The 24,159-nt window shown below is 39.5% G+C and overlaps 1 protein-coding gene across 3 annotated transcripts in view; it reads left to right on the top strand.

The window, feature by feature from the left end:
* Positions 1-24,159, top strand: part of invs (inversin) — a 249,468-nt gene that overhangs the window by 16,388 nt on the left and 208,921 nt on the right. The window lies entirely within an intron of this gene.

Raw genomic sequence — 24,159 nt, 5'->3', positions numbered from 1 at the left:
GTTTTAATCTCATGCGCAGAGATATAGTGAAAAACTTTGTTTTGCATGCAATCCTGTCAGAAACCTTCAAGACGTAAGTATGTCCATGTAGTATAAAGTGAAGAGCAATAAAAAACAGAATATAGTGTTGTAGTTTCAGATAGACATAGCCATTATGAGGTAGTTTTTAGGTCAAGAGAATCAGAATCAGATTTATTATCACTGACATATGATGCAAACTTTGTTGCTTTGTGGCAGCAGTGTTGTATAGAATTCTGTTCCAGAGTCTTGGCAGGATAGAAGCTGTCCTTGAGGCTGGTGTTGCATGTTTTCAAGTGTTTGTATCTCCTGCCTACTGGAAGGGGAAGAAGTGAGAATATCTGGGGTGGAAGAGATCGTTGATTATGTTGGCTACTCAGTGAAACATACTGACATTACAAAACAGAAGATGTTGATAGTCTTGAGGTATATAAAGGTGGATATGCTGGAGACTGGCAAATATATCCAAGGATGTTGTAAAAAGCAAAGGAAGAATTTGTAGGGCCCCTAGCAGAGGTTTTACCATGAGTGCAGTACTGAGAAACTGGTGGGTGACTTTATTTTAGAAGAGCTGCAAGGACAAACCAGGGAACTACAGTCTAGTGAACCTAATGTCAATGGTGGTGAAAGTTACTGAAGGGGATTGTGGTAGATAACTGGGAAAGTGGGCAAAGGATCTAGATCAACTGGGAAAGTGGGCAAAGGGAATGGCAGATGGAATTTAACTTAGACTGGTGCAAAATGATACATTTTGAGAAGTTTAAACTGGGCAGGATAGACACAGTGGATGACAGTTGTTGTGGAGTGTTGTAGAATGGAGAGAACTTGGGATACAAGTACATATTACCCTGAAAGAGGCGACACAGGAAGACAGGATGGTGAGAATGCATTTTGGCATTCATGCTTTCATTGGATGCTGCATTGAATACGCGTGTTGGGATGTTGCGTTATAGCTGTACAAGATGTTGATGAGACCACACGTGGAATATTGTATGCTGTTCTAGTTGCCATACTGTTAGAAAAATATGACTGAGCTAGAGAGTGTGCAGAAAAGACTCACAAGGATCTCACCAAGATTAGAGAACTTGAGTTATAAGAAGAAACTAGAAATTCTAAGACTGTTTTCTTGGAGCAAAGGGATGACATTATAGAGGTTTAGAAAATCATGAGAGCTACAGATAAGATGGATTGTCAAGTCCTTTTCCCAGGTAGGGGAGTCTAAAACTAGAGGCTTAGGTTTAAGGTGAGAAAGGAATGATTTAAAGGGGAATTGAACAAAATCTTCAGACAGAGGCTGTGTGGAATGAGTGAAATGAACAACCAAAGGAAGTGTGAGAGACGGATAGAATTACAACTTCCAAAAGACATCTGTACAGATTCATGGAAAAAGTTTTGGAGTCATACAACATAGAAACAGGCTCTTCAACCCAACTTCTCCATGCTGACTAAGATTCCCTCTAAGCGAGTCCCATTTACCCCAGTTTGGTCCATATCCCAATCTTTCTTTCTTTTTACAATATTTTTATTCAGAAAAAAAAGATTTACAGAGTGCAACACATAGATACATCTCAACATAACTTGTGTACATTCATATATTGTAATAAAATTGATCAAAGTGTTATAGCATAACACATAAAGGTATACCACTCTGTAATCAAAAATTTAAAGATAGGTCATACATCATAAAAGAAATTTTTAATATATATTTTTTTAAAAAGTCAACCCCCTACCAACTACCAAAGAAAAAGGCTGATGGATGACAATGGATAATTAGAAAAAAAACATACTCACTTAAGAAGAGAAGATAAAAATATACACAAAAGTCTGTGCACTGTTAAACTTTATAAATTGGAAAAGTAATTTAGGAAAGGTCCCCAAATATCATAAAAAGATTGTTTCGAATTTAAGACTGAGCAGCGGATCTTTTCTAAATTTAAATACGACATAATATCATGTAGCCATTGAAGATGTGTAGGAGGGGTAGACTCCTTCCATTTAAGCAAGATTGCTCTTCTTGCTAAAAGAGAGCTAAAAACTAAAACCTGTAGGAGTATTTAAAGTTATATCTTCATTTGCAATAATACCAAACAAGGCAGTAAGGGGATTTGGGTCAAATTGGACCCTAAAAAGTTGAGAGAAGGTATGAAATACTTCCCGCCAAAACTTTTCAATTTTAGGGCAAAACCAAAACATATGAATTAAAGAGGCATCAGCAGAGTTGCATTTATTACAAAGTGGAGAAACATTCGGGTAAAAACTGGACAGCTTCTGTTTAGAAATGTAAGCTCTATGAACCACTTTAAATTGTAGAAGAGAATGACGAGCACAGAAAGATGATTTATTAACCCGTATAAGAATTTTATTCCATCTATCATCAGAAATCTGACAATTTAGGTCATCCTCCCAAGCTTTTTTTTATTTTACCTAAAAAGTCTTGTTGAGAATCAATCAACAAGTTATAGATACCGGTAATAGAACCATTAACAAAAGGTTTTAAATTTAAAAGATCGTCCAGTAAATTTTTATCAGGACCTATAGGAAAAGTAGCTAATTGGAAACGTAGAAAATCTCTAATTTGAAGGTATCTGTAAAAATGTGATTTTGGGAGTGAAAATTTATTTGACAATTGGTCAAATGAAGCAAGAGATCCTGAGATAAACAGGTCCCAAAAACACTTAATACCTAATTCATCCCAATCTTTAAAGACTTTATCAGTCATGGAAGGGATAAAAAAAATAATTAAGGAGAATTGGAGATGATAATGAAAAATTCGCTAAACCAAAAAATTTTCTAAATTGAGACCAGATCCTTAAAGTTTGCTTAACAATTATGTTATCTGTTGTTTTATTTGCTGAAAAAGAAGAGTATGATCCAAGAAGAGAGACAATAGAGGAATTTTTTACAGAATTAACTTCTAAGGAGACCCATGATGGGCAATCTTTACGATAAATATAACAAGACCAGAAAGTAATATTCCTTATATTGGCAGCCCAGTAGTAAAACCTAAAATTGGGTAGGGCTAGTCCACCCATCTCTTTATTTCTTTGTAAGTAAACTTTACTTAAACGAGCTTGTTTATTATTCCAAATATAAGAGGTTAAAATTGAATCTAAAGAATCAAAGTAGGTCTTAGAAATAAAAATAGGTAAGGCCTGAAAAAGATATAAAAATTTAGGAAGAATCTTCATTTTAATCGAATTAATTCGGCCAATTAGGGATAAAGAAAGAGGGGACCATTTAGAAAGCGTCTTTTTCACATAATTCAATAAGGAGTTTAAGTTTTCTTTAAATAAGTTCTTGAAGTTTTTAGTAATTGTTACACCTAGATATATAAATTGACTTGTAACAACTTTGAACGGAAATTTGGCATTTGATGACATTAGGTCATTTAAAGGAAATAGCTCACTTTTAGGTAGGTTCAGTTTATATCCTGAAAAAGAACTAAACTGGGAGATTAAAGAAAGAACCAAAGGTAAAGAAGTTTCAGTGTTAGAGATAAAAAGTAAAATATCATCAGCGTATAATGAAATTTTATGAGACGTACCTTCCCTTAGTATACCAGAAATGTCCTTAGATTCTCGAAATGCTATTGCTAAGGGTTCTGTAGCTAAAGCAAAAAGTAAAGAACTAAGAGGACAACCTTGTCTAGTTCCCCGCTGTAATTTAAAGGGCTTAGAAATTTGGGAGTTAGTAATAACCTGAGCGGTAGGAGACAAGTAGATTAATTTACCCCAACGAATAAAATTAGGCCCAAAATTAAACTTTTCTAAGGTCTTAAAAAGATAATTCCACTCAATCCTATCAAAGACTTTTTCTGCATCTAAGGATAATATACACTCTGATATTTTTTTGGATGGTGAATATATCACATTCAATAACCGATGTATATTAAAATGTGAGTAATGATTTTTTAATAAATCCTGTCAGGTCATGTGATATAATAGATGGTAGAATATTTTCAAGTCTTCGAGCTAAGATTTTGGATAAAATTTTTGCATCAACATTTTATAAAGAAATCGGTCTGTATGAAGAACATTCAGCTGGATTTTTATTTTTTTTAAGAATAAGAGAAATAAAAGCTTCATAAAAAGATTGAGGGAGTTTACCTGATTTAAAGGACTCTGATAAAACAGAGGATAAATAAGGTGTAAGTAACGTAGTGTAAGTTTTATAAAACTCCCCAGGAAAGCCATCAGGTCCTGCGGTCTTACCAGAATGTAAAGCACGTATAGCCTCAGCCACTTCTTCATTGGAAATAGGCTGATCTAACTGTGTTAGACTATCAGCAGACAATGTAGGAATGTTGACATTACTGAAAAAAGCATTCATATAGGTATCATCTGAAGAAGAGTCAGACTGATACAACTTAAGGTAAAAGTCTTTAAATACGTTGTTAATTTCAGAATGGTCGGATGTCTTAGTTCCATTATCTTTAAAAATTTCTGTGATTTGACGATTAACTGTAAAAGATTTTAAGCGATTGGCTAATAAACTACCAGTTCTATCCCCGTGAATATAAAATTGAGTTGTATCTCTCAACAGTTGTCGTTCAATTGGGTAAGTCAGCAGAAGATTATACTTGGATTGGATTTCAATACGCTTATTATATATACTTGGATCTGGAGATAGGGCATACTTTCGATCAAGATCTTTTAATATCGCTGCTAGGTCAGACCTTTGTCAGCTTTTTTCTTTATATAGGTAGAGTAAGAGATAATTTCTCCACGAATATATGCTTTAAAAGTATCCCAGACTATATTACCAGCAGTATCTCCTTTAAAATTTTCTTTAAAGAAAAAAGTAATATGGTTTTCCAAAAACTTTAGAAAATTTTTATCAAATAACAATGATAAGTTAAAACGCCAACTTCTATTTGGTACAGAGTAAACAGGTAATCTTAAAGCCAGAAGCACAGGTGCATGATCAGACAAAGCAATCTCCTTATAATCACAGGATCGTACCAGTGGAAGCAAGTTTCTATCCATAAAAAAAAAATCAATCCGAGAGTACATATGATGAACCTGAGAGAAATATGAATATATCTTTTCTTGGGCGTGTAAAAAACGCCACATGTCAAGAATACCACATTGAGATAAAAAAGATTTAAAAAGTGGGATTTATTAGTGATGGGTTTTACTTGAAGAGCGGTCTAATATAGGGTCAAGCCAAAAATTAAAATCTCCACCCATCACCAAGGAATACCGATTCAAATCAGGCAGAAAAGAGAAAAGACGTTCAAAGAACAAGGAGTCATCTGTATTTGGAGCGTATACATTCGCAAATATGATTAGTTTATTCGCAAGACTACCCGAAACAATAACAAAGTGCCCATTTGTATCAGAAATTACATTATGTTGAATAAAGGATACATTCTGATCAAACAGGATAGAGACGCCTCTTGATCTAGATTGAGAGGGTGAGTGAAAATGTATACCCTTCCATCCTTTGAAAGAACGTGAAATATCATCTTTACAAATATAGGTTTCTTGGAGAAAGATTATATGAGTTTTAAGTTTCCGGATATAAGAGAAAATTTTATTTCGTTTAACAGTGTTATTTAGACCTTTCACATTAAAACTGAGTATATTAATAAAAGAATCCATCAAGTATCCTTTAGACTTCCGATGGCTGTAATGGAGTAGGTTGCACTAGCTATGTGCTCTGAAATTATTTGCTTACTTTGCTGTTTAAACCTATCTCGGTGAGAGCACTATGAGAAAGCAGTCAAAAGAAGAGACAACTTTAGAGACTTTGACTGAAATGTTTCAACAAATGTCAGAGAAACTTGAAAAATTGGATAAACTGGATGACTTGGAATCCAAGTTTGATTTGTTACAGAATTCCTTCAACCTCGTTAAATCTGAACTGAAAACGCTTAATCAGAAACTTGGAAGTATACAGCAGACTGTGAATGACCACGAAATTCCTATTAAGCTACACGAAGAATCTCTGCCGGTGTTGCAGAAGGATATCGAAGGTTTCAAGAAAATTTCTGAGGAACAACTTTAAAAATACGACGCATTACTGAAGAAACTTACAGATTTGGAGACCAGGAATGGAAGGTGCAATATCAGAATTCTTGGGCTTCCTGAAAAACTGGAGGGTAATCAACCTATCAATTTGTGTGCTCAAATGCTGAAAGATTTACTTCCTGATATATTATCGGAACTACCAAAATTTGAGCGCGTCCACCGAGTTACCCCACCTAATTGGGATCCTGCCAAACCTCGCTCTATTATCATTCACTTTTATGACTATCAGATTAAAGAACAGATCCTTCGTGAATCAAGGAAGAAACGCATATTACAATTTCGTGATCAACAGTTTCGGATCATTCAAGATTATCCACCGGAAGTTTTAAGAGCTAGACAGGCTTTTAAAGAGGTCATGTCAGACCTTTCTAAGCTTGGCTGTCACCTTTCTCTCAGAGATCCGTGTAAACTCAAGGTTACTACTTCTGATAATAAGGTTCCTTGGTTTACGAAGCCTGAAGAAGCTAAGAAATTTTTACAAAGTCTCCATCCTTAAATTCAACTTTGAGTTGTTTTATGTTAAATGTTTTAATTTCAGGTGTTCAATCAAGTAATTGGCATTTTGTTGTTAATAAGGTTTCTTGGTTTTACGAAGTCTTAATCATTTGTTTGATTAAGTAACTGGCGCCTTGTTATATTTCAAACTATGCAAAACATGCAGACAGACTGCATCCATTTTCTCTTTTGCTGTTTTTCGCAGCTCTTTTTAAACAATACGTTATATTCTCTCAGTGTTATGTAGGAAGCTATCTAAACCGCTTCCCTTTTTAATTATCTTCTATTTGTTTCTTTACTCTTTTTTTGCACCCGCGAGTATATGTTGTTTTACTTATTGATTTTCTATATTTGATTCTCCTTATCTGTCTTTCCTTTTTTACCGAGACTAATACTTATATTTTCCCATGGTTTTTTAAAATCATAATTAGCAAACTTATTTACTTTGATTTTTTTTGTATATATATTTACAATCATTTATTCAGCACAGCTATACATATATATTTTCTGGAGCCACCTGAGTTTTGGGTTCGGAACGTTAGAATTTGTCTTCAGCCTCCCTTGGCTGATTTCTCTCTTTGGGGGGAGGGAGGGGGGAAATGGGTTCTTCTATAAAGCTGATTGGATGTTATTACGTTTTACTTATTCACTATCTACATGGCTGTGATTACCTTTTATACAATCTTTCCTATTCATGTGCCTGTCAAGGTACCTGTAAGTGTTCTTAATATATCTGCCTAATGGCATATACACTCAGTGGCCACTTTATTGGGTACCTCCAGTACCTAATAAAGTGGCCACTGAGTGTATGTTCATGGTCTTCTGTTGCTGTAGCCCATCCACCTGAAAGTTCAATGTTTTGTGCATTCAGAGATGCTTTTCTGCTCACCACTGTTTTGTGTGTGTGTTGTTGTTCCTTTCTGTGCCTTGTGGTTCACCTGCTGTTTCTTTAGCATGTTTTTTATGAGGCTGAGTTGCATACTCAATGCTCAACCCAGCATGGATAGAAAGTGTGTAAGGAGCTCGTCATATTTGAACCCAGGGCCACTTGCCTCGATGTCCGGTGCAGATGCCACTATACCACTGGCCAGCTACACCACTGTTGTAATGCATGGTTACTTGAATTACTGTTGCCTTCCTGTCAACTTGAATCAGTCTGGCCATTCTCTTATAAACTCTCATTAATAAGGCATTTTTTGCCCACAGAACTGTCGCTCACTCTATGATTTTTTCACACTATTCTCTGTAAGCTCTAGAGACTGATGTGTGTGAAAACCCCAGAAGATCAGCAGTTTCTGAGTTACTCAAACCACCCCATCTGACACCAACAGTCATCCCACGGTCAAAGTCATTTAGATCACATTTATTTCCCATTCTGATGTTTGGTCTGAACAACAACAGAACCGCTTCAAAATCCAAAGTTATTATCAAAGTACATTTATGTCACCATATATAACCCTGAGATTCATTTTCTTGTGGGGATATGCAGTAAGTACAAAAAACACAATAGAATCAATAAAAGACCACACCCAACAGGACAGACAAACAACCGGTGTTCAAATACAATAACGTGCAAATAGAGAAGGGAAAATAATAATAAATAAACAATAAATATCGAGAAAATGAGATGAAGAGTCAGTGAAAGTGAAAGTAGGTTGTAGGAACAGTTTATTGATAGGGTGAGTGAAGTTATCCCCTCTCTGTTCAAGAGCCTGATGTTTGGGGGAAAATAACTGTTCCTGAACCTGGTGGTGTGGGGCCTCTTAACCATGTCTGCATGCTTTTATGAATTGAGTAGCTGCCACATGATTGGCTGATTGGTTATTTGAATTAACAAGCAGCTGTACCTGATTAAGTGGCTACTAAGTGTGTAATTCCCGTCTCTTTAAGCCTACACGCTCCAATGGGGAAAAGCATGTGCACACTCACAGTATCTATGTTCTTTGTAATTTTATACTCCTCTAGACAATTGCCCTCATTCTTCTATGTTGCACTGAAAAATCTCATAGCCTGCTTAGCCTCTCTCCAAAACCCCATCCCTCAAGTTCCAGTAACATTCGCGTAATAGCTGGCCGGTGGTGTAGTGGCATCAGCACAGGAGGCAAATGGTCCCGAGTTCGAAACCAGCTGGCTGCTTGCACACTTTCCATCCGTGCTGGGGTGAGCATCGAACTAGCAACTTGGCCCGATTTTTAAAAAATCAGTCAAATGCTATGAAAACAGCAAAAATGCTGGCTGATGTGCCATAAGGCCTGAAAAGCAACAACATTCTTGTAAATCTCTTCCACATTCTTTGCAGCTTAATAACATCTTCCCTGTATTAGTAACCAAAACTGAACGCAATATTAATGAAGTCGATGGAATCATTGGAGACAGATCTCCACGTGTCCTTGCATAAATTATAGATTATTAGTGACGTGGAAAGACAGTGATTCAGAAACTTTTGATGATAAATTGATTTCTTGGCTTGAATCCATTAAATGGTAATGCTTGTGGGGGAGGAGGGGTAGAATGATTAAAAATTGCAATATGTAGCAAGAGGGTTACTTACTACAGTAGATTCTGGTTAATTGGGCCACCGGTTAATCACGGCAATCGCTTATTTGCAACACTGCTGCTGAACTGGGACAGGAGACTTGCTGAACAATTCCTAAATAGTGTTAGTAGAATGCACAAGTGTGGCCTGTAGATACCACATTGTGCTTAGAGTGTACAGCTAATAGATCAAACAACAACACACACAAAATGCTGGTGGAACACAGCAGGCCAGGCAGCATCTATAGGGAGAAGCGCTGTCGACGTTTCGGGCCGAGACTCTTCGTCAGGACTAACCAAAAGGAAAGATAGTAAGAGATTTGAAAGTAGTGGGGGGGGGGAAATGCGAAATGATAGGAGAAGACCGGAGGGGGTGGGATGAAGCTAAGAGCTGAAAAGGTGATTGGCGAAAGTGATACAGAACTGGAGAAGGGAAAGGATCATGGGACAGGAGGCCTCAGGCGAAAGAAAGGGGGGGGGAGCACCAGAGGGAGATGGAGAACAGGCAACCAACTAAATATGTCAGGGAAGGGGTAAGAAGGGGATGAGGGGCATTAACGGGTTAGAGAAGTCAATGTTCATGCCATCAGGTTGGAGGCTACCTAGCTGGTATATAAGGTGTTGTTCCTCCAACCTGAGTCTGGATTCATTTTGACAATAGAGGAGGCCATGGATAGCCATATCAGAATGGGAATGGGACATGGAATTAAAATGTGTGACCACTGGGAGATCCTGCTTTTTCTGGCAGACCGAGCGTAGGTGTTCAGCGAAACGGCCTCCCAGTCTGCGTCAGGTCTCACCAATATATAAAAGGCCACACTGGGAGCACCGGACGCAGTATACCACACCAGCCGACTCACAAGTGAAGTGTCGCCTCACCTGGAAGGACTGTCTGGGGCCCTGAATGGTGGTGAGGGAGGAAGTGTAAAGGCAGGTGTAGCACTTGTTCCGTTTACAAGGATAAGTGCCAGGAGGGAGATCAGTGGGAAGGGATGGGGGGGGATGAGTGGACAAGGGAGTCGCGTAGGGAGCGATCCCTGCGAAAAGCAGAAGGGGGGGAGGGAAAAATGTGTTTGGTAGTGGGATCCCGTTGGAGGTGGCGGAAGTTACGGAGAATTATACGTTGGACCTGGAGGCTGGTGGGGTGGTAGGTAAGGATAAGGGGAACCGTATCCCGAGTGGGGTGGCGGGTGGATGGGGTGAGGGCAGATGTGCGGGAAATGGGAGAGATGCGTTTGAGAGCAGAGTTGATGGTGGACGAAGGGAAGCCCCTTTGTTTAAAAAAGGAAGACATCTCCTTTGTCCTGGAATGAAAAGCCTCATCCTGAGAGCAGATGTGGCGGAGATGGAGGAATTGTGAGAAGGGGATAGCCTTTTTGCAAGAGACAGGGTGGGAAGAGGAATAGTCCAGGTAGCTGTGAAAGTCTGTAGGCTTATAGTAGATATCAGTAGATAGGCCGTCTCCAGAGATGGAGACAGAAAGATCAAGAAAGGGGAGGGAGGTGTCAGAAATGGACCAGGTAAATTTGAGGGCAGGGTGAAAGTTGGAGGCAAAGTTAATGAAGTTGACAAGCTCAGCACGCGTGCAAGAGGCAGCGCCAATGCAGTCGTCGATGTAGCGAAGGAAAAGAGGGGGATGGATACTGGTCTAGACTTGGAACATGGACTGTTCCACAAAGCCAACAAAAAGGCAGGCATAACTGGGACCCATATGGGTGCCCATGGCTACACCCTTGGTTTGGAGGAAGTGGGAGGAGCCAAAGGAGAAATTATTGAGAGTAAGAACTAATTCCGCTAGATGGAGGAGAGTTGTGGTAGAGGGGAATTGGTTAGGTCTGGAATCCAAAAAAAAAGCGAAGAGCTTCGAGACCATCTCGGTGGGGGATGGAGGTATATAGGGACTGGACGTCCATGGTGAAAATAAGACGGTGGGGGCCAGGGAACTTAGAATCATTGCAAAAATTCAAAGCATGAGAAGTGTCACGAACATAGGTGGGAAGAGATTGAACAAGGGGGGATAAGACACTGTCAAGGTATGCAGAAATGAGTTCAGTGGGGCAGGAGCAAGCTGAGACAATAGGTCTACCTGGACAGGCAGGTTTGTGGATCTTGGGTAGGAGGTAGAAACGGGAAGTGCGGGGTGTGGGAACTATGAGATTGGTGGCAGTGGATGGGAGATCCCCCAGAGCTGATAAGGTTGGTGATGGTATAGGAGACAATGGCCTGGTGCTCCTTAGTGGGGTCGTGATCAAGAGGTAAATAAGAGGAGTTATCAGAGAGTTGTTGCTGTTTTAACAGCAGTAATTTTTGTCACTGATAGTTGACAGGAAAAAGCAGTAAGACAATTCAGAACTGTTTAGCCAGCTGCAGTTTCAAGCATTCAAGGTTTCAAGCAGAAATGGCTGGTAGTGAAAATGAAAGAAATTCACTCATTCATCAAGTTAGGAACTACAAAGAATTGAAGGTATCAACAATCATTTTGAATGTTATAATGAAAATGAAGTTTTGGAGGATGCAGTCGTAGAAAGCATTGTATGAAGTGAGTCTATTATCTATACTAGGTGTCAGTGCTGATTTTATTCACTTACAGTCAGTCTAAAGAGTACAACAGCATACAATGGATAATTCCTCCTCTGTAACCATTAGGAACTAATAAACAGTTTTATATTACTGTAGTAATATTGACTTTGTTTTCATTGGTTTTGTATTTTTAAATACATAATTTGTTACTTAGCGGTTTGTCTTTTTTACAGCTTTTTAACTATTTCCATGAAACTTCAGGTAATTGGGGCAAAATGTACTAGTCCTGATGTATCCCAATTACCAGAATTCACTGTATTAATCTTTAACCTTGTAGAGATTCTTACCCAAAACATGGACAGACTTTACTGGCTAGGGAACAATGATCTGTTTACAGGACCCATTGTTACTTGAGCAAGAGATTGATAAAAATACAATTCACAAATCTTGGATATAAAATTACTTGCTGTAAGTAACTGATTTGTGTTTTTAATCTGAAGACACCTAAAACAACAACATCCATGGCATTATTGTTTTATTTGAAGTGTGTTTACATTCCAGTGTCTGCCTGAAAATGCTCCACATTCATCTCCTGACACTCCTATACACCTAACTTCATTAATAAATACTTTATGTACCTTTCTCCTAGTGGTAGTGCAATCACTCAAGTCGAGTATGATGTTCTCCTATGGGTTTGTGTATTGATGCTCCTCAGGTGGCTGTAGAGGCTGAGCTGAGATTCACACATTCAGCTGCAGTGTGGGCTGTTTGTAGTTAGAGGTTGGGTCATTTGGTTGTTCAGCACCTCCTTTGACAACTGTCGTTTGCTTTCTGTGGTACAGTGGAGCTCATTTTCATGTAGCACAGTTCCCTCTTGAACAGATTTCCTCCAGGTATATCTGTTGAGAGCTTTGTCTTCCCAATTTTTTAGAGGTAATGTTGAATTTATTTAGGCTAATTTTGATGTTATCTTTGAAGTGCTTTCTTTGCCCACCAGGAGCTCGCTGACCTTTCTTTAACTGGGAGTAAAAGAACTATTTGGGGAGATATGAGTTAGTCCCAGGAACCACCATGATAAATAAACTTTGCATGGATTTCTTATTGGCATTATTTATGACTCTTTGAATTTCTGGTTCTTAACTCTTTATATTGTTTGCAAATTGAAATAATAGCCTGAAAATTTGACTAATATATGTGGTTATTTTTGTGCTACAAAGGGCAAAATAAAGTTATGAGATGGATTTAGCAGGGAGAGTTAAAGATAATGCCAAGAAGTTCTTCAGTTATATTAACGGTAAAAGAATGAGTAAGGGGACACTAGGTCCTCTTAAAAACCATCTATGTGGAACCACAGGAGACGGCTGAGACTTTTAATATCTACCTCTCCTTGGTGGTTACTAAGGCAAATATCGTGGATGCCAAAGGAATGAGGTAATACGTAGTGAGGTCTTGGATTACACTCAGACCCCGCATAATGCTGCCCCGCAGAGCACTGATTTGTTACAAAGCAGTTATTCAATTTTTTATTGAAATTTTTTTTTAAAGATACAAATTTATTCAAAACAGCACTCAAGTTTTCAAGAGCGGCCGTCATTATAGTAAACATTCAATTGGCCAATAAGAGCGCGTTACATACGCTCTGAGCCATTCACAGCTAATCACGTATTAGCTCACACTCTATATCCCCCATGTATGTAAATTTTCTTGCACCCTCGCCAATTTGTACTGTTTTTTTCACCCATAATGACTGGAAAACAGCCTGCAACTTCCAGTGAGGGTAGTACATCTAAGATGTCTAGGAATCGGGATTAAAGGATGTTAATGATGGCTACATTGAAGAGTTACTGCATTCTCATGGTGAGAACCTTAACAATGAAGAGCTTTGAGAATTGGCGGAACAACGCATCCTGGGTGAATCTGAGGACATGGATGGAGAAGAGGAAACACCAGCAAGAAATCTCACCACACAGCATTCCTGAGCATTACCATCACCATGATCACACAAATCATAGACCAGTTCATCGGTAATGACCCTGACTGGGAGCAAAGTAGTAAGGCAAAGAGAAGTGTTCTGGACATGGTTTCCTGCCACCAAGAACTGCTACATGAGAGGAAACTTAAGAAAAGGCACCTACTTGAAGAAGAAGCCAAAGTTTGAGGAGGTTCACAGCCTGGTCCTTTCTCTAAGATGTAACCACCACCCGCTTCCCTCTGCTGCTGCTGCTGTGATGTGTTGCCGCTTCACTGATGTACAAGTTAGGCCTATTTGTGTGATGGTTACTCCATGAATTACTGTGCATACATAAAATAATATATAAGTCAGGATTGTTTTTTTATTAACAGGCACATATGCCTAGTTATGTAATATAGTGACACAGCAGAGCGCTAATTTACTTGTGTTCCACCTCTGAGGAACACATCCTCAGCATTAAGCAGAGTCTTGAGTGTATATGCACAATACAGGGAAGGAGGTATTTGCAGCCTGGAAGCACATTAAGTTGGGCAGTTCCCCAGGACCTGAGCAAGTGCACCCCCAAATCATAAGGGAGATCAGGGAAGAAATCACAGAGGAAATTGTGGTGGGCAGTTGCTTACTGGGGAAATCCCAGAAGACTGCAGAGTGACTAATCTTGTTCCACTGTTCAAGAAGGGGAGCAAGGGTATGCCAGGGAACTACCGGTCAGTGAGCTTGACTTCAGTTGTAGGGAAGTTACTGAGGGGGATCTGAGGGAAAAGATCTACCATCAATTGTGTAGCAAAACCTGATCTGGAACGGTTGCCATATTTTGTCTGCAGGAGACCATGACTGACAAATTTTTTGAAGGAGAAGTAAGGGGATAGATAAAGGCATGGCAATGGATGTTGTCTGAATGGACAAGGCCTCTGACAAGGTCCTACATTGCAAGCTGATCTGAAAAGTTAGGTCGCATGGGATTCGGGGGAGCTAGTGAGGTAGATTAAGAATTGGTTCAATGATAGGAAGCAGAAGGTGATGATTAAAGATTCCATGACTGGAGATCTAACGCTAGTGGGGTGCCCAAGAGTCAGTGCGAGGACCACTGTTATTCATTTTTTATGTAAATTATTTGGATATGAATGTACATGGCACAGTTAGCAAGCTTGCTGATAAAACTAAATTAGAGGTTTTGTTGATAGTGTAGCAGACTGCACTGAATTACAAAGAGATCTTCATCAGTTAAGGTGATGGGCTGAGGGATAGCAAATGGATTTGAACTTGGATAAGTGTGAGGTGATGCATTTTGGATATTAAGACCAGGGTAGGACTTGTACACATCCTGAATGTTAAGAATGTATATGTATAATACAGGGAAGGAGGTATTTGCAGCCTTGAAGCATACTAAGGTGGGGAGTTCCCCAGGACCTGACCAAGTACACCTACAGATCTGATTAGTGTGGAACAGAGGTGCCTAGGAGTACGAGTGCACAGTTTGTTGAAAGTGGTCATGCAGCTAGTGGTGAAGAAAATATTTAGTATACTGGCCTTCATCAGTCAAGGTATCGAGTTTAGGAGCAGGAACATTATTTTTCAGTTAGATAAGTCATTGCTGAGGTTGTACTTGGAGTATTGTATACACTTTAGTCACCCTGTTATAAGAAAGACATTGTCAAGCTGGAGAGAGTGCAGAACAGATTTATGAGGATGCTCTCTGGGCTAGAGGGCCTGAGTTATAAGGAAGAGTTAGCCACTCTAGAGTGTAGGAGTATGAGGGTTGACCTCACAGAAGTTTATAAAATCCCGATAAGGTGAACTGTCATATCTTTTCTCCAGGGTTGGGGAGACCAAAACTAAAGGGCACAAATACAAGAAAAGAGATGAGGGATAACTTTACACATGAATAGTGATTCCCTGGAATGAGCTGCAGAGAACATGGTCGAGATGGAACATTTAAGAGGCATTTGTATAGATATGTGGGGAGGGGAGTGGCTTGGAAGATTATAGGCCAAATGAGGACAACTCGGACTAGTAGGGAGGATACAGTTGGGCTGAAGGGCCGGTTTCTGTGCTTATTGCTTGATGACTCCTATATCGCTTGATCCTAACAGCAGACATTCATGAGTGAACATTGAAAAAGTTGTGCAACCATGTCAGGGTATAATTAACTTCAGTGCTGTTGATGTTTGCGTGGCAGTATGACATTACAGGTAATGCAGCATATAGTTCTTACACTGCTCTAAGAGGTTGGAACTTTTGGGAGAAACCTATCAAAAGAAAAAGGAGTTCATCGCATAATGTTTGGAAATGAGAATTCAATTAAAGAGTCTTGACTGCACTGCTGAGTGTCCCAACTTTGCTTTACAATGCGACTGTTACGTTGTTAGGAGATCCTTTCTCTGATTATAGTCACTTGTGATCTGTGTAGCAACAATTGGCCTGTTGATCAGTTTGTTGCTGTAGAGCTTGGAGTTATTTATTATTTAAGGAACAAGTTTGAATGGGCTATGTCTCTTCTCTTTTTCCTCTCTCTTTCCACTTGTTCTCCCTCTCCTTCATTATATCCTTTCCTGCTGCTGTACTGTGACTATAATTCTTCAAGTGTTAACTTGTTTCCACCTGTCAGCATGGAGATCCTGATAGGAACTGCCAACATCCTGTTTCAGAACATGAATCATACTAAATCTGTATTCTGTTTTTCATTTATGTTTAGTCTCTTTTATTAAAGATGGGCGTGGGCATCAGTATTTTATGCAAAACATACTTGCCAAGCCAAAAGATGGTGAAATCCAATTTATAGTCAATTTTCTTTAGATCTTTACCATTTTATAATTTGAGACCCAAACTCACTCCACATCACTCAGATTTTCTCACAAGAGAGAGCATCAACCTGTTCAACCTGTTCTGAAGTATAATGCCACAGTTGAAAGACATAAAATAAATTTGTTTATAGTTTTCCATAAGATAATTTGCATCATTTTCTAGATTGACAAGATTAGAGCTTTGCTGTGTAAATGGAAATATTGTTCATTATCTTTGAAATTTGAGTACATTGAGCTCTTACAAATAGCTGTGATGCTCCGTGAGGAATTTGCACAGAAATAATTAGAATTGTTTTGGAAGCTTACAACTTAGTTGTGGAGAGGAGGCAGCAAATGAGATCAGAGGACAGATGACATGTGAATAGCAGTATAATTACAAATATCCCCAAAGTTCAAGGGACCAAATAAAAAAATGGGTAAAAATCTGAAAGGTTTATTGATTTGTGTGTCTTGCCTGTGGGATAACTAATGAGATAGGTGAGCTGTAGGTTCAAATTGCAAAGTAAGATTACTGTGGAACAATAGTTGAAGAATGGGTAGGAATGGCTTATTCATATACTAATTAGCATGTACAAGATCAAGATTCAAGATTAGCATTCAGTTTTATTTATCATGTGTACATTGAAACTTAGAGTGAAATACATAGTTTGCATTAGCAACTAACATACTCGAGAGTGTGTTGGGGGCAGCTTGCAAGGGTCACCACATATTGCAGCGCCAACATAGCATGCCACAATGCTCGTCAGAACAATACAGAACACAACAAGCAATGAAACAACAACAACAAAACAGGCCATGTTCCTCCCTCCCATGAACATACAGGCAAGTAGTGTTGGGGGAAAAGGTAGGATGCAGAAGGACTTAGACAGATTAGGAGAATGGGCAAGAAAGTGGCAAATGAAATACAGTGTTGGAAAATGCATGGTCATGCACTTTGGAAGTAAAATATGGTTAAAAATATCTGCCAAGTAAGCCAACCCATAGATACAATCCTTTTTTTCAAACCATTTTCAAGAGTGGGTTCTCTTTTTCTTTCAGAAAAAAGTGAAATTTCAGTTCTTCGTTCGAACAAGCGCTTCAAGGCGTCCTCTTGAAAGCCAGCAAACTTGTATGTGGTAGACAAGTGCTTCATATTCTCTGCCCAGTTCTTAACAGTCTTTTAAAAATGTGATTATTCAGAGACCTGCTTCAAATAGAGTTGATGACTTTTATGTCTATTGACAAAACTTCTTTCAGAGTTGTTGGAAGAGTCTTTGTTGCCAGTGCACATCTGTATAAATAGAAACAATGAATGAGCTTCCTTTTTCACTTAAAGTAGCAAAACCAGATGTATTACCAAGCATCACAGGAGCTCCATCTGCGCAGAATATGAAGTTTTTCTTTCCAGTCAAAGTTTTATTTGGCAAAAAAACTATTTACTATTTCCAAAACGTTGATTACCTTTGGAGTTTCCAAAAGGACTCACAAAATAAAATTCTTCTTTGATGGTGTCAGAATGCGTGTAATGAATAAAAACAAGGAGCTGACTACATTGAGAGATGACTAGTTTCCAATTGCATACTGTATGAGAATTGTGACGTTGCCAATTCTTCAATGGCATGCCTCAAAATGTCAAAAGAAATATCAACTATTCTTGAACATATCACATTATTTGATAAGGGAGTTTTTTTTCTCTGTTCTAGTCAACAAACCAGCTCTACCATTTCCAGAGCACATGACTTTACTAAAGTCTCTTCAATAGAGAGGGGCTTCTTCTGTTTGGCAATCTGGTGAGCAACTTTATCGGATGGTTGAAGAAAATGTTTTTGTGAAATGGCAAATCCAAGTTTTGGAAGTGAAATTGGAAAATTTGACATTCGTACCATTGTGTTGCAGATCACCCAAGCAAAGTATGTGCTTGGCCTTGGCTAGCAATAGAGAAGGCTGAGGACAGACAGACCAATGTGGAAGTAAGGAGGGGAGTTGATACGGTGTGTGGCAAGGAGGCTGTCTAGCCTATGAGTGGTCAGAGGACCATGTGGAATGGAATTAATGAAGTTGGAGGAGGTGCATGTGTATCTCTGTTTCGGATGGAAGGTTGTTCAGACCCTGAATGGTGGTGAAGGAGAAGTTGAAGGGCAGGAGTTGTAGCTCTTACAGCTGAAGGCAAAAGTGCCAAGAGTTAGTAAGGCATGGGTGGGGATGGGGTAGTTAGTCAAATCAGGGAGTTATGGAAAGAGTGCTCCCTGTGGAGAGGAGTTGATATGACTGGGATTGTGTTGCACCTGACAGAAATGAAGAATGTTGAGCTAGATGTGAAGGTTCATAGAGTAAAAGCTAGCAATCAAGGGAACTTGAGCTCTTTTCTGTACGGGGACTGCTGGGTGTGTCTCCACCAACCACAGTAGAAGGGAAGTTACATTTTCTAAGAAGAAGCAGATTTCAGATATCGTGGAACAAAGTCTCATCTTGAGAATAAATGCAGTGGAAATGAAGAGAGAGAGAGAAAGGGAATGGCATCCTTACAAGAGAGAGGGTGGGAGGAAGTGTAGTCTAGGTAGTTGTTTTAGTTTGTGGGTTTATAGTAAATGTTAGTGGATAGCTTGTCTCCTGACAAGGAGCCAGAAAATGACAAGGGGAAACCAGAAATAGCTGAAATGAATTTGAGGCCAGGATGGAAGTTAGTTGTAGTTGATACAATTTTGAATTCCACACATGTGCAGGAGGTGGACCATGCAGTTGTCAATGTCGTAGAGAAACAGTTGGGGAGTACTGCTGGAGTAGGTTTGGAATAAGGCCATAAGATTTTGGAGCAGAAATAGGCTATTTGGCCCATCAAGTCACTGCCATTTTATCATGGCTGATCCATTTTTTCTTTCAGTCCCACTCTCCTGCTTTCTCCCTGTATCCCTTTATATTCTGACTAATCAAGAATCTATGAACCTCTGCCATAAATATACATACAGATTTAGCCCCCACTGTTGCCTGTGGCAATGAATTCTGCAGATTCACCACTCCGCATCCATTCTATCAAGGCCTTTCACCATTCAATAGGTTTCATTGTGGTCACCCCTTAACTCTTCTGAATTCCAGTGAGTAGAGGCCCAGAACAACCAAATGCTCCTCGTATGATAAGCCTTTCAATCCCAGAATCATTTTATAAACCTCCTTTGAACACTCTCCAATGTCAGTACATCCTTTCTTAGATAAGGGGCCTAAAACTGCTTACAGCTCTCCAAGTGAGACCTCACCAGTGCTTTATGAAACCTCAACATTACATCTGTGCTCTTATCTTCTAGTCCTCTCAAAATAAGTGCTGATATTGTAATTGCCTTCCTCACCACCAACTCAACCTGCAAGCTAATCTTCAGGAAATCCTGCATGAGGACTCCCAAGTGCCTTTGTACCTCAGATTTTTGTAGTTTCTCTCCATTTAGAAAATAGTCAACCTTTTCATTTTTACTAACAAAGTGCATGACCGTACACTTCCCGATACTGTGTTCCATCTGCCACTTGTTTGCCCATTCTCCTAATCTATCCAAGTCCTTCTTTAACCTCCCTGCTTCCTCAAAACTACCTTCTCCTCCACCTATCTTTGTATCATCTGTAAACTTTATTGACTTATAACATAAAAAGAATCAGTCCCAACACAGACCCCTGTGGAACACCACTGGTCATTGGCAGGCAGCCAGAAAAGACTCCCTTTATTCCCACTCTTTGGTCCTGCCAATCAACCAATGCTGTATCCAGGCTGGTAGATCTTCTGAAAATCCAAGTACACAACATTCACTGATTCTCCTTTGTCTACCCTGCTGCTGTTACTTCTTCAAAGAATTCCAACAGATTTGTCAGGCAAGATTTTCCCCTAAGGAAACCATGAAGACTACAGCCTATTTTATCATGTGCCTCCGAGTACCCTGAAACCGCATCCTTAACAATCGATTCAAACATTTTCCCAACGTCTGAAGTTAGACTGACTGGCCTATAGTTTCCTTTCTTCTGCTTCTCTCCCTTCTTGAAGAGTGGAGAGACATTTGCAATTTTTCATTCCTCTGGAACCATGCCAGAATCAATTGATTCTCGAAAGATCATCACTAACATCTCCACGATCTCTTCAGCCACCTCTTTCAGAACCTTGGGGTATACACCATCTGGAAAGGTGACTTATCTACCTTTAAACATTTCAGTTTCCCAAGAACCTTCTTCCTTGTGTTGCAACTTTGCACACCTCTGCTCCCTGACACACTTGAAATTCTGGCTCGTGTCTTCCACAGTGAAGACTGGTGCAGAATACTTACTCAGTTCATCAGCCAATTCCTTGTCCCCGATTACTACCTCAGCAGCATCATTTTCCAGAGGTCCAATAGCTACTCTGATCTCTCTTTTATACCTCATATATCTGAAGAGCCTTTTGGTATCCTCTTTAATATTAATGGCTAGATTGCCTTCGTATTTCATCTTTTTGACTTTTTTAGTTGCCTTCTCTTGGCTTTTAGAAGGTTCCCAATCCTCTAACTTCCCACTAATTTTTGCTCTATTATATGCCCTCTCTTTGGCTTTTATGTTGGCCTTGACTTTTCAGCCATGGTTGCATCTTGCTGCCTTTAGAATACTGCTTCTTCTTTGGGATGTATATATCCTGTACCTTAGGAATTGCTCCCAGAAATTCCAGCCATTTCTGCTCTGTTGTCATCTCTGTTAAGTGTTCCCTTCCAGTCAATTTTGGTTAGTTCCTCTCTCATGCTTCTGTAATCCCCTTTATTCCGCTGTAATACTGATACATCTAACTTTAGCTCCTTCTTAAATTGCAGGGTGAATTCTATCATACTATAATCACTAGTCCCTAAGGTTTCCTTTACCCTAAGCCAGGGGTGTCAAACTCATTTTAGGTCACGGGCCAGATTGAGCAAAATGTAGCTTCATGCGGGCCGGATCAGTCGGACGCGTGCGAACGCAGCTTTTGTTGCCTCCGTTTTTTCAGCCTGCTCTCATGTGTCTCAGTCTCTGCTATAACTACAAAGTGTTTCACTTTACAATTTCCGTTTCTTATGAAGAAGACTGCCGAATAAACACTAAAAACCCTGAAAACCTGGTACCTGAATAAACTCAGCATTAGCCATATCATACGCCATAGGCGCTTCGATTACTGGGGTCAGCTTTAATAGTAATTAGATATTATCTCGCGGGCCAAAGATAATTCCACCGCGGGCCGGATTTGGCCCGCGGGCCTTGAGTTTGACATGTATGCCCTAAGCTCTCTAACTCAACCTGGTTCATTGCACAACACCTATTCCAGTAAGCTGATCTCCCAGTGGGCTCAACCATGAGCTGCTCTAAAAAGCCATCTCAGGCATTCTAGAAGTTCCCCCTTTTGGGATCCAGCACTGACCTGATTTTCCCAATCTACTTGCGTATTGAAATCCCCCAATGCTAACATAACATTGCTCTTTTGACATGTATTTTCTATCTCCTGTTGCAATTTGTAGACCACATCTTTACAACTGTTTGAGGGTCTGTATATAATTCCCATCAGGGTTTTTAATTACCCTTGTAGTTTCTTAGCTTTATTTACTATGATTCTACACCTTCCAATCCTATGTCATCTCCTTCTAGTGATTTGATTTCATATTTTCATCAACAGAGCCACTCCTCGCCCTCAGCCTATTTGGCTGTCTTTTTGATACAATTTGTATAAGGGCAGTGTCACATAACCAAAGAAAAAAATAGGCATAACTAGGGCCCATGTGAGTGCCCATGGGTATACTTTTGATTTGTAGAAAGTGGGAAAACTCAAAAGTTGTTATCATAACAGGACAATTTTTTACATGTTCAGGTAGATGTCAATGTTGTAGCAATACTGGAACAGCTTGAATAGATGCACATAAGTCTCTGGTACATCCATTGATTTCAGCAGCTTCCTGATTGTGTAGATTAAATTGAATTGGCTTCTCCAATGGTGGGGATTTGAGGATCATGCCTAGATGATATATCCACTCAATGTTTCTAGCTGGCACTTGAAATCATTTCAGTCTTGACCTTTACCTACTGTTGCAGGTTAGGAATGTAAGAAAATTCCTCTTTAATTTAATATTCTGCCATTATCCTTGACTGGCGGTGGTAGCCCAGTAGAGCTTTGATCAGATCTGTTTGTTGTGAGTTTGAGTGTGGTGTTGTTTGACCAACCAAGCTTGAATGTAGGCCCTGGTTTGCCTATTTTGGAAATAGTAACAAGAAATTTTTATAATGCCTGCAGTCCTTGTAAAATTGTTTATCAGAACATTATAAAAGCTGTTCCTTGAGTTTTATTAGTTTATCCTATAAGTTTTGACCATACATTGTTCAGATATGCTGACATGTAAGAGAAGCAAAGAATTGTCAGTAGCAGCGTGGACGCCTCCATTCATTCAGTCCTAGAGTTTTCAGAGAGAATTTCTGTCATTTCACTGTGTGGTGTGTGTTACTGATCGTGGTGTGTGTTACTGATCGTGGTGTGTGTTACTGATCGTGGTGTGTGTTATTGATTGTGGTGTGTGTTACTGATCGTGGTGTGTGTTATTGATTGTAGTGTGTGTTACTGATCGTGGTGTGTGTTATTGATTGTAGTGTGTGTTACTGATCGTGGTGTGTGTTATTGATTGTAGTGTGTGTTACTGATCGTGGTGTGTGTTATTGATTGTAGTGTGTGTTACTGATCGTGGTGTGTGTTATTGATTGTAGTGTGTGTTACTGATCGTGGTGTGTGTTATTGATTGTAGTGTGTGTTACTGATCGTGGTGTGTGTTATTGATTGTAGTGTGTGTTACTGATCGTGGTGTGTGTTATTGATTGTAGTGTGTGTTACTGATCGTGGTGTGTGTTATTGATTGTGGTGTGTGTTACTGATCGTGGTGTGTGTTATTGATCGTGGTGTGTGTTACTGATCGTGGTGTGTGTTATTGATCGTAGTGTGTGTTACTGATCGTGGTGTGTGTTATTGATCGTAGTGTGTGTTACTGATCGTGGTGTGTGTTATTGATTGTAGTGTGTGTTACTGATCGTGGTGTGTGTTATTGATCGTAGTGTGTGTTACTGATCGTGGTGTGTGTTATTGATTGTAGTGTGTGTTACTGATCGTGGTGTGTGTTATTGATCGTAGTGTGTGTTACTGATCGTGGTGTGTGTTATTGATTGTAGTGTGTGTTACTGATCGTGGTGTGTGTTATTGATTGTAGTGTGTGTTACTGATCGTGGTGTGTGTTACTGATCGTGGTGTGTGTTATTGATTGTAGTGTGTGTTACTGATCGTGGTGTGTGTTATTGATTGTAGTGTGTGTTACTGATCGTGGTGTGTGTTATTGATTGTAGTGTGTGTTACTGATCGTGGTGTGTGTTATTGATTGTAGTGTGTGTTACTGATCGTGGTGTGTGTTATTGATTGTAGTGTGTGTTACTGATCGTGGTGTGTGTTATTGATTGTAGTGTGTGTTACTGATCGTGGTGTGTGTTATTGATTGTAGTGTGTGTTACTGATCGTGGTGTGTGTTATTGATCGTAGTGTGTGTTACTGATCGTAGTGTGTGTTACTGATCGTAGTGTGTGTTATTGATCGTAGTGTGTGTTACTGATCGTGGTGTGTGTTATTGATCGTAGTGTGTGTTACTGATCGTGGTGTGTGTTATTGATCGTAGTGTGTGTTACTGATCGTGGTGTGTGTTATTGATTGTAGTGTGTGTTACTGATCGTGGTGTGTGTTATTGATTGTGGTGTGTGTTACTGATCGTGGTGTGTGTTATTGATTGTGGTGTGTGTTACTGATCGTGGTGTG

This window comes from Hemitrygon akajei, chromosome 8, assembly GCF_048418815.1.
Source record: "Hemitrygon akajei chromosome 8, sHemAka1.3, whole genome shotgun sequence".
NCBI classification, from domain to species: Eukaryota; Metazoa; Chordata; class Chondrichthyes; order Myliobatiformes; family Dasyatidae; genus Hemitrygon; species Hemitrygon akajei.
This window is presented reverse-complemented; position numbering and strand designations above follow the sequence as displayed.